We start from the raw sequence: 12,293 nt of genomic DNA, 5'->3' as shown, positions 1-12,293 counted from the left end.
GCATCGAAAGTATCAAAGTTCTCATTTTAGTAGCGTTCCGTAGGGATATGTACTAGATCCATTTTGTTTTCGACAAAGATAGAATTCTCCATGTCCCATATGAGTTTCCCTGAATGTCATAAAACGTGTGGTAGCTCCCCGTACCATTCTTCCATCATGACTTCTTCTTCGGCCCGCAGTTATGACTCAGTGTTGCCTGAAATTTTCCCTTTGCTCCGGGTCAACTCATCTCCAAAACAACATGTCTGCTTAGAAGGGGAATTTCGGAAGAAAAGAACTTATTCCGAAATGACAGGACCGAGGGGGGCGAGTGGGAGGGCCCTGTATGCGTGCTTGATGTTCGAAACTACAATGCCCCTGAATATTTTTTAGACCCGCGAAGCACGTGATTATAATTTGAAGCATTAAAATTGGTGCTGCAAGCGATTATTAGCTCCTCCTTGGACTTGATATCTTCATATTTCTGCATCCGACTGGCGTCCTTCAGGTATCCCCAGTTGGCGGCTAATTATTACCGATATTTACAAAATGATGTCTATGATCAAGCTTGTAGGGTGAACTGCACTGTGTCATGTGTTAAATTTGCATGAAGCCAACCCGACATGCATTTAAACTATTGTGGAGATGCCAAAAAGCGAGCAGCCTTGGGCCAAACAAAGTCGCTCGCTGGACGATGAACAAAATCTGGGCCAAGCGGCCCCTAAGTTTGCCCAAATGGAAGCTCCGGAGGAGGAGTGCGGGCGTGTGTCACACTTGGCCAGAGGTTTTGGCGTTCATCATGACAAATCCTCTGTCTCTGAAGTACAATCTCTTTGGACATCGTAGCAAGAACAAATGCTAGTAGGCTTGCCAAGTGTAAGTATGGTCTCGCTGAGGCAACGGGTTACAGCGATTGATGATCGGATCAGGGCACAATTATTCTGAAATGTCGGAACAAACCGTCTTTACGGCGCATGTCCTCCTGGGGAGACTGCGACCTGAACGCAACGCCTTAGACCGCTCTGCCATCCTGGCCCGTCTTGGCGTTTGTGCATCGTTTTGTGATTTCCTGGACTGCTTTTGTTCCGGCGTGGACGGCTCGGTGGTATTTTATTAATTCTTTATGTTGTGAAAGATCTTTATTCAAAGTATATTTGAAGTTATTTCTACCTTATTGCTTGCGCCAGCCTCAATCTGTGAATATTTTCACAGTTTGATGCACTAACATAAAATCCAATCAGAGGCAACTCAGGCATGCAGCAAATAATATTAAAAACCCACAGGGCTCTGTAAAGAACTCACACTCAAACGCAACCGCTATAGTTAAAAATATGCAAACTCTATACATTTTTCATCAAAATATTTAAGTATATATGTACAGGATCGCATGATTTTGTATCCCCCCCAAAAAGATGGATGTATCCAGATGAAAAATGCTTTCATTGATCTAGGCAAATAAATAGAGTTAAGTTAAAATACACAGTATGTGCCGAATGGTTGGAGCAATCAGTAGTTTAAAAAGAAAAAAATAAACAAAAAAACAAAGAACAAATGAAAATATAGATCATGAAGTCTCAAAGACAAGCTGTTAATAGGGTCTGATTCCAATAGAAATTTCTTGTATGATTTGATTTAGATTTAAAAATTGTGGATTTCCTATTTTTATGTTTTGTGTACACAAGATTGTCTCAAAGATTAATTTCTGACATTGATTGAATAATTGTGTTATATGAGATATGATGATGAGCATGAAAATGAGAAGAGAAATGGGATACCGCACCTGAAAACTATTTCCTCAAATAGTGGCTGGGCGGGTCACCACAATGGACTTTGTGTAGAAATTATTATTGGGGCCCGAGCAGCGACGGCGGCGAGGTCCCCATTGTTTTTGTGGAAATTATTATTATTTTTATTATTATTATTATTAGGGCCCGAGCAGTGACCGCTGCTCAGGCCCTAATAATAATAATAATAATAATAAAAGTAATAATATTTTCTACAAAAACAATAGGGCCCGAGCTGCGTTTTTTTTTTTTTTCCTTCTTGGGTCTGTTCTGTTTTAATGAGCAAAGTTGTTGCTGTGTTAAAAGGCACCGTTTTAACAATCTGTTTATGTACCTTTTTGTGGAGTCACAGTCCCTGGGGTGACTTGGTGGAGGCCCTTGCCTCGTTGTAGGAGAGGACAGCCGTCCTTACCTCCCGGATCTTCGTGTATGGTGTGTGTGTGTGTGCACGTGTGTGGACAGGGGCAAGAAGTCCATGTGTTTTTACGTTTTAGTGTCCAGTTTGAGTTCGTCATTCTCAACATTAATCAGGTTGTAACGGTACATTTGGGCAACAAACCTACGATTAACCATCATCTTTGTCATAAAAATAATGCAACATGAACAGACTAAACATAACAAAATGAAAACTATAATTATCCCTAAAAAGTCATTGGAGGGAAACACTTTTGACACACTGTATTGTCTTTCAGGTTACAAAAAGACTATATAAAGGTGGGAAGATTGAAGCTATATATATATATATATATATATGTATATATATATATATATGTATATATATATATATATATATATATATACATATATATATATTCCGGCGACCCAGATCGAAGCCAGAGAATGGGGGACTGACCGGCAAAAAAACATAAACCCTAATTATAAGTCATACAACCTTCTAAAATGCTGTACAAATTAACCACGGGTTATGTGGTCCATTGAGGCTACATGAAGAGGAGCCTTCTTAGGCTTTGGAGGATCTAACCACGAACTGGCCTTCGGAGGCCGCAGCATGTTAATTTGGACACTGCCTTAACCGTATTTTCACGGCCAAATGACGCACTCGCTGTATCAAAGGGCGCAGCATCAGTTGTGGGTGCTATTTCTGTATGCCAGTTTGCGCATGCCAGCTTGCGCATGCCCCAGGCTTTTACAGACTCAGAAATGGAGGTATGCGTATCGTGTACTCACTCCTGTACGCCCTCTACACCTACGACTGCAATCGGCCTCAAAAGACTTGGACATTTGGGCTTAACTCAAGCATAGTCCACTCCACTAATTTGCAACATGATATGTGCACCATGTATTGAAATAAAGTTGCGTCATGGCGAAACACTTGAATTAACATCAATAAATCAATTTGAGAATCCCAAGTTCCTGATTGTTTTGATATTTTTCTTCCACTTTATTCACTTTTTTTCATTGTTTTACTGGTGATTTGGACAGTTTTACAATAAACAGAATTGTGCTGAGTCCACCTACACATTTGCACAAGTGGTCACTCTTTTCCTCGTTGTCCTGATCATTTGAATCTGGTATGTTGGAGGAGGGAGTTGGTGAACCCTGATTTAGACCATCTTTTGTAGCTGGGGTTCAAATACTGTAGGAATGAGCGCCCATACGTTGAAAACATGACTGTTCTAAACACGGCTGATTGGCTGCTGGGCTGCTGAAAATTCATTGTCTGCTGGCGCTGTACACTTTTTTTTTTCTGATGCAAAAATAGAAAACAACGAACACGTTTGTAATTTTAGCACGTAGGCAAAATTGTTAATATCCTTTTGTTCTGACTTTGAACTGTTCAGATCATGTCATGTCATTATCCGCCACTCCCACAACTTTTTCATCAGCAGATGTAGACAAGACAGTGACAGGCCCCGACCTCTCCAGCTTGTAGTAGCTCTGCTGGCTTGGAGGTGGGGACTGCCGTTTTGCAAGGTTAGGGTGGTCTCGTGTGTGTGTGAGAGTTCAGTATGGAGATGGCTCTCGGAAAGAAATAGATTGCGCCAAGATGCTCTCATGATGTAAATAATGGCAAATAAAAAAACGCGAAATAAAATGAAAGAAAATGTCAATGCAAGCCAAATAAACAAGTGGGTATTATCGGGGCCAACTGGGTAGGAGTCCACCTGCGGGGGGGGGCATCCACGTTCCATGAGAGATAAGGTTTAGTATGCACTATTTTTTCGTGTAACATTGCCTCTGCATGATAGTGAAAGTGTCGCTGGGGCGAGTATTTGATGAACAGCACCTTCGCGTCTACACACCTGAAGAAGAAAATTCTTCCACTTGACCGAGAATTAATTTGCCCATTTTTCCCAATATTAAAAATTAATAAATTAATTATTTTTAATGGAATATTGAATTAAAAACATTCTGCTCCAGAGTATTTTTTTAATTGAACTTTGTCGTAAAATCCTGATGAAATGAAAATGCAACTATATTTATATCAATAGCATTTTGTCCATTGCGGCGAAGGAAATCTTAAGTGAAAACTTTGAAGCCCCGCCCCCGTCATATAGTATTTCGGAAACAAAAAATTTTAGCCCCAGTGTTTGTCCCAGGTCTTAAGATGCTCCAGACAGAACTTTAAGGCAATCAGATGAAGCCTTTAGGATCAGGGTGCAAAAGAATGACCCCTGTAAACATGCAAAAAAGGGCAAAAGTCGGACTTTCAAAAATTCATAACTCACTTCCTGTTCATATTAGACGTTAAAAAATATAAAATTTTTCGCCATGCCCGATGAGACTGCCAAGTTTCCGGTTAATTAAGCAGAGATGATTGAACATTGTGTTTTATATGTATTTAAGTTTTTGTTTCCTGTAATCTGTTTGTCAGAATTTGTGTTAAATCGAGACAGATGCGCTTTCTTCTGCAGATTCATGAAGCAGCGCAAAAAAACAAGCGCAGGTGTAAATGTAGGGCGAGTAACGTTACGGGTCATCGTTTATGCTCATGACCCGTTTATGCACGATTCAACCCTCTGAGTAGTCTGTCCTTCCTGGTATTGACTCAGCAGCTGTAACAAATAGGAGATGATAAAGTTTACGACTTACCATAATGTTCATGTTTTCATGTGATCTACTTCACGTTTTCGACCTGCCGTGCATGTTTTTTGGAATGTGGGAGCAAATCGGAATACCACTCTCTCTCTCCCAGTATATATATATATATATATATATATATATATATATATATATATATTTTCCAAGTGTTTTCTGAGAGAAGCTGCAGGGGCGTTCAGGTCGCATTCACCCCAGGAGGCGTGGGTTCTGGGTGAGACCTCGGTCTTGACTCCGGAACCAGGGTTACGTCTGCCTCTTGCGTTTTTCAGTCGTAAGCTGCGGGATAACGAACGCAAGTATAGTGTTTTCGACCGAGAGTTGTTGGCTTTGTATAAAGACCAGGGAAGGATTATTAGCATATCCAGTCGGCCACAGCTGGGAGGCCGGCGAGTCATTTTTGTTTTTGGAGTTAAAACAGCTACAGGCCGCCATCAGCATCATCTTTCTATACTTAACAGTTCAATAAATAGGCAAATACATGTATTTGAGTGTTAAGTATATGTCAAAAATTTCAAAATGACACCACCATATCTATTAGCCCCAGTGTTTGTCCCAGGTCTTAAGATGCTACAGACAGAATTTTAAGGCAATCAGATGAAGCCTTTAGGATCAGGGTAAGGCGCACTTTAAAGTCGCAAATCTTCCACAAAACACACGAGGGGCCCTATAGCGTGCAAACGTATTGATCTTTATGTTTCCGAGATGCAGAAAAAAAAAAAAAACGGTTGCCGGCAATTGGGCAAGATGAGCAGATGCTAGCGGCGCCGTGAACTCTGGGAGGTGCGATAAACAGTCTGTTTGTGTATTTCATTGTAAGAGTCTATAAATAGTTTAGATTGAATAGGCGAGGCCAGCGCACGTTGTCGGCAAGGGCAGGGTCATCCGCACCGAAGAGAACAAACAACAGCGTCACCGGCCGACAGGTGTGGGCAAACTACGGCCCGGGGAAATCTTGTGCGCACTGTCGCTCGAGGAGCTACATCTTTAGCAATGTGCTAGGCCAGTGTTTTTCAACCTTTTTTGAACCAAGGCACATTTTTTTCATTGAAAAAATCCCGCGGCACACTACCAGCTGAAAATGTGAAAAAAAGTTTTTTTTTTTTTTAATCAAACATTTGATTAAAGAATTCAAAATTTTTTATTTATTTTAATTTTCACGTACTGCACGGTGCCCTTTTGACGAACATATTGACTTTTGTTTTTTAAATTCAGTTAGTTTTAATTCATTATTAGAGCATTTTTTTTTCAATTTATTAGTTTAATCGCGATATTGATTTGAGGTCATATCGCCCAGCCCTTCTACAGCATGTATACCCCAGGCTTCAGGATGTCTTTTTACACTATATAAAGGTGGAAATTTACATTGGAAACGTTTGGTTTAGCTGTTATAAAAGTTTGGTTTTTTAGTGCTGAAAATGCATTTTCAGCTCGCACTGTACACATTTGCTATGTGAGGCATTATCTCATAAGGGAAATACTGGACAATCAAATTAATGACTTCCCAGGCTTCAGGATGCCTTTTTACACTCTATAAATGTGGAAATTTAAAATCTTTTTAGTTCGGGAGTGCCAACGTGGCAGTGCAGAGGTCACCTCATGAAGCAAGGATTGTGGAGGGACACTCTTTATCCCACGGATGGGAGGAGTGTTTTTCTCCGTGCAACTCAACAAGGTCGCCCAGGTCGCAGTCTCCCCAGGAGGCGTGGGCGTCCGTGATTGCAACATACATCTTTGTGAGTGTATGTACCAAAAACTGGGGGTTGTTTATCGGGGCAGACATTGTGGAAAACAAGGTCAGGGAAAAAAAGCGACAAATTCAGAATTTGTGGCCTTGGTTGGTTGACCCCGCCATAAAATACAGCATGTCAATTCGACAGAGTCACAATTGTGCAGTCCTAGGATGCAATATACACTACTAGGAAAGAAACATTCCATTTAGCATTCTTTACATTATTGAAATTTTACCTAAACTCTATTGGACAATGTTTCACTCTTGGCGGCGCTGTGTGTATAACAAAATAATAACATCAAAAATGCTTAAAAAAAAATACAATATATATAAATAAGTAGCGGCGCACCTTCAAAAATGCTTAAAAAAAATATACAATATATATAATAAATATATAAATATATATATATATATATATATAAATACTGTATAGAATATATTGAATATGAATTTGCTGGTGACCCGTCTTTATCAGCTGATGTTCCATGAGGGCGTAACTAAAAAGGCTCAAAATGAAACCTTTCACTTTTATGTTCCATTACGATTTACATACAAATCTTAACTTGAAATAGTCCTTCTAGCTCAAATATAAGAAAATGTTAGGGATGTTTCTATCAAAACAAGCCTGAACAAATGAATCAACCAGCCAAGTTTGTCTGTCATTTACGCGCGGGGCAGCCCTCGAACTCCGAGGCGAAGCCAGCGTGTTCGACTGCACACATGGTTTTTATTTGCATCAGCATAAGCAATTTGAATATGCAATACAGAATGGGAAACTTGACATTTGACTCTTCCAGCCTATTCTAATGGTTTCAGATTACAAGACATCTTTTGGTGTATGGTGTATTTTCACAAGGCCTGACACATACAAGTTATCTCTCTGGCCAACACGTGAAGGATCACATTCGCGAGCGGTGTCCATTTTATATCAGTGTGGGGGTGAAACGTTGGTCTCGGCCCCTAAGTTTAACCGAATGGAAGCTCCTGCCATCACCCAACCTCCTCCAGAAACTGGCCGCCCTCACACGCATCTGGATTAAGGACTTTCTGACCAACAGACCCCAGACTGTGTTGCTCGGCCCCTACACGCTGTTGGCGGGCACGGCGCGGCTCATAGCCGGCCCTCGGGCACGGAGCTCCGGGCGGGAGACCAAAAAGCGCCCGGCTCGGGTGTTAACGTGCAAACGGGAGTCGAGCATTGAGCGGCTTTCACGTTTGGATTGTTGAGAGCCGCTCCGGAGCGCAGCCTCGTATCTGTTCTGAATTTGCGCTTGACTACTGTATGTGTAATGGCAGAAGCCTCACCCGTGCAGTAAGTTCCTCCCGTCGCGCCACACTGAGCGGACCAGCGTGTGCGCTTGCCCTGCGCCGAGAGGCGCGGGTAACCCTCTATTTTTTGATAAAGCATTTTTCAACGCAAACGAAACTTCATTAACAGCTAAACCAAACGTTTCCAATGTAAATTTCCACATTTATAGAGTGTAAAAAGGCATCCTGAAGCCTGGGAAGTCATTAAAAATGTGTACAGCGCGAGCTGAAAATGCATTTACAGCACTAAAAAAACAATACAAAAAGAATGGCTGGGGAATAAAAAAATAATACGTTTTAATAATAATTTGTTTTTTTTGTTATAACATGAATTTCACTCTCTCTCTCCCCGTATATATATATATATATATATATATATATATATATATATATATATATATATATATATATAAATATACATATATATATATTGTTTGTGTGAAGGCATTTAGATTTTTGCATAAAAGCTTTTTTAGTTATTGGATGGCAGAGCGGTCTAAGGCGCTGCGTTCAGGTCGCAGTCTCCCCAGGAGGTCGCCGAAACATGTCAGGTAAAAAATCCACGCCTCCTGGGGTGACTGCGACCTGAACGCAACGCCGTAGACCGCTCTGTGTGTGCAGCCTCTAAATAATCAACCGTGACCAATTGTCTGAAAATGTTCCCCCGGAGCTCCGTGCCTGAGTGCGGGCTGTGAGCCGGGACAACACTGCAAAAACGCCACTAGAAATTTTCAGCAAAAAATATATTAAACTGAGTAAACTTGTATATGTGTCAGAAATTAACGGACAGCAGTGACCCAAAAACATTGACATGAACACTGAACACCTATTTTGTTCATGTTTATTTTTCATGTAGCGGAATAATCTTCATTGTGTTAGCATATCTCACACCCATTCAGCCTGTTCTTTATTCTTTTATTAATATTGTAACTTGCCTTCGAAGATGAAATGTCTGTTTTTAATCGAGCATTTTGTAAAATAAATCACCCCCCAAAAAATGCAACTTATCCTCCAGTGCAATGTATGTTTTTTGTCCTACCTCATTAGGCATTTTTAGGCTGGTTCATTAATGACTTCCCAGGCTTCAGGATGCGGGATTTCATGTTGAACATATTTTATGATCGGCCCCTAAGTTTAACCGAATGGAAGCTCACATTTTCTTTCCGAGAGCCATCACCATTCTGAACTCTCACACACATGCACACACACACGACCACCCTTACCTTGCTGAACAGCGACGTATTGTGTTGTATTTCTCCATCACATTTGAGGATATTCGCAGTCTCCCCAGGAGGCGTGGGTTATCTCAGCCGGGGCGTCCGTCTTTTTTTAACATTTCTCGAGAGCCATGGCTTTTCCAGCTCTGGATCAATGAACACAGAACAAAGAATGGTGTCCCACATACTGCCCTCAGGAAGCACTGTGCGTGCGTGCGTTGTGTTTGTGTGTGAGTGAGTGAGAAAGAGAGAGAGATTATGTATGTGTGTAACCAGTTCAGGGTGTACCCCGCCTACTGCCCGGATACAACTGGGACAGGCTCCTTGTGATGCTTGTCACCTGCTAATGGATTCCCATCGATTGGACTCGGCCTTTCAGGCCGAGCAAATTTATCAATATTTTATACGTTAGTTGTGCAGCTTTTTTGAAATGGCTCAACAATATGTATTTGAAGAGTCAATTAGTTTCAACACAACATGCGCTAGGCCTAACCATAATATATTTCATTATTATTAATATTAATGAACCGCCAAATTACCATCGGTGATGCCTTCCTCGTGCACCGAGAACGTTTTGTAAAGTTTTACAAGTTGTCGTTCATATTTAGAACCTCATAATCAGCTTTGGGACATGTGGCGTACGGAAGGCCGGGCGGTGGACTTCAATACATTTTGGTTTTTTGATGTGTCTAATTTTGGTTCTTTTACCACTTGTTGCCGAAGCAAATTGCAATTCCCAACTCACCTGTGACCAAGACAATAGATGGAACTTTTTTAGAGTCAGTTTTTTTTTTCATTGTGATGGTAAACAAACCAAAATAAAAAATCATATATTTATTATATATATTGTATTTTCTTTTAAGCATTTTTGAAGGTGCGCCGCTACTTCGCGGATTTTCAGTTTCCGCGGGTGGTCAAATTCCTTTATAAACCTAAATAAATGTCATATTTTAATGTCTAATATGAATAGGAAGTGAGTTATGAATTTTTGAAAGTCCGACTTTTGCCCTTTTTTGCATCAAATGTTTTCTAATTGAACGCTTCCACAAATACAACGACAAAAAGCTAAAGATAGTCTCACTGCCGTAAAATGAAATTTGAAATTAGTGACAGCCCCAGTCTGCACTCGCGTTAGAGGCCCGCCACGCTCATTGATGTCTCAAATGCCAAATTTTTCACATTTGAGGATATTAAAAGACTCATATTTCCATCACGCCGATTGTTCCAGCAGGCCACTCTGCCCCACCGCTACCGCCACCATGCTCTCCACTCCAAAGACAAACCGCAGCCCCTCAACTTCCGGCAACGGCGGTCCTCGTTTGCGCCTCCAGCGGCAGACCCGTCTCGTTGGTGCTTTTTTTTAACATTTCCGTTGTTCTACATTGTTCATATTTAGAACCTCATAACGCCCCCCGCTGTCCGTTCACTCCGCCAAGATGCTGGTCCAGGTGGTAGAGAATCATTGTCAAATCCTTCACATTTTATTGAATAATAACCAAAACTTCAAATGTCATTCAGTGAGGAAGCCAGTATGAGCCCTCTGCCCGACAATGACACGCTGCGAAAATGAAGCTAGCTTTATATAACTTCAAATATGATTTGATTTCAAGGCTAAACTCTTATGCATTCTTGTGGTCCGTTCGGCACCCGTGGATTTGCGACCATATTTAGAGACCTGGCCATTGCAACATTGACAGGTTCGCTAGTCGCTAGACCTCTTGACCTCAATCGCCGCAATGGACAAAATTCTTAATAACTCTCCTGCACATGCTGCTAAAAATCCAAAACTTCACATGTACATAAAGAGTCTGTACCTGAAGACATCTATATGTTTTTATATTTTATTTTATAGTCCTTTTAGCTTTTGTATGTTTTTTTTTTGTCAATTTGAGGGATCCCATTGTTATAATAAAATTGTGAAAAAAAATATTGAATGTGCTTTCACTGCGTTTGTGGCCTGTTGATCATGAGGATATTAGTCTCATGCTTAAAAAAAAAAATCAAACTGAAATTTAGTACTGTGACGGATTTATGCCATTCATAAAAATAGAGCCTTTTAGTGTAATGGTTCTATTTTAGAATAATCTTGACCATCTATTGTTATTTTGGCACAAAATGTGACGGGAGAGCGGCGAAACTACAATGCCCCCACAGGGAGCTGCGCCAACACACAGACCCCTAGCCCAGACTGACCGGGGTAGAATTTACTTCAAACATTGACGAGGCTAAGAAAATATATGGTTGAATAAGTGGAGTTGGAAATCGTCTCTCTGATAGAGGATGTGGAAGTCTGGGTGGGGGCAGGGGCAAAAGGGTCCATGTGTTATTTAGGTTTCAGTGTCCAGTTCGAGTAAGCCCAAACAGCATCGACAAATCACGAATGCAATAACTTTTCACATGGCGAAAGAGTATTAGTATTAGTATTGTTATTATTATTAATAATAACCGGCCGCCCTTCTTCGTCCACTCTCCTCTTCGGAGTTGCTTTGATTGGCAGTGAAATCCCTCTTCATCTTCATATTTGTAGAAATCTCAGATAAATGTGACTTTTATTTTCCTCCAAGTAGCTTGACCAAAGACCCAGTTGTAATTACAAAAAAAAAATATTAAAAAAAAAACAAAAAAACTTGCTTATAACAGGGATATGATCACTCTATATACAAAATTTGTAATTATTTTTCCTTTTGTTTAATTTAGTATTATTTGCAACATTCCGGGGAAGACCGTTTGTGCGGATGGAATGCCGATGAAAACCGATCAACATTCGAAGCTTGATTTAATTTTTCATCGCTGATCGTGATTACGTCATCACATGACACAATTAGCACACTGGTCGGTGACCAGTCCACGGACATGTCGCCAAACAAAGGACTGGTCGCGGTCCGTCACAATGTGTGTAGACAAAGGAGCGGTCGCACAGAATGACAGCGTAGTATACTTTATTGACCAATCATTGTTTGAGCGTGGCGTGGTTTTCGTGGCAACTGGCCCAAGCACACTCAGCGTTCTCCTTCCAGCTGGCCCCGCGGTCCTCGTACACCTCCTGCGGAGCAAACAAGACGGCGGCGAGCCGGGTAAGCACGCGCGTGCGGGCGGGCGGGCGTGCGACCCTTCCTGACCTTTTTCCACACAGGCACATTGGCCTTCAGGCCGTCCAGCAGGCAAGCGAGGGCGTGCTGGCCCTGGCGGCGGTGAGGAGACGACACGGCCGCC

The 12,293-nt window shown here is 41.3% G+C and overlaps 1 long non-coding RNA gene across 1 annotated transcript; it reads right to left on the bottom strand.

Annotated features, from left to right (window-relative positions):
* Positions 1-12,002: 12,002 nt before the first annotated feature.
* On the bottom strand, positions 12,003-12,293 carry LOC148316167 (uncharacterized). The gene is made up of 2 exons (XR_015840336.1): positions 12,200-12,293; positions 12,003-12,123 (listed from the first exon to the last, which is right to left on the bottom strand). It is a non-coding gene; the product is annotated as an uncharacterized LOC148316167 (long non-coding RNA).

This window comes from Idiotropiscis lumnitzeri, chromosome 22 (genome assembly GCF_059441095.1).
Source record: "Idiotropiscis lumnitzeri isolate Australia: NSW breed Sydney's pygmy pipehorse chromosome 22, RoL_Ilum_1.0, whole genome shotgun sequence".
Classification (NCBI taxonomy): domain Eukaryota; kingdom Metazoa; phylum Chordata; class Actinopteri; order Syngnathiformes; family Syngnathidae; genus Idiotropiscis; species Idiotropiscis lumnitzeri.
This window is presented reverse-complemented; position numbering and strand designations above follow the sequence as displayed.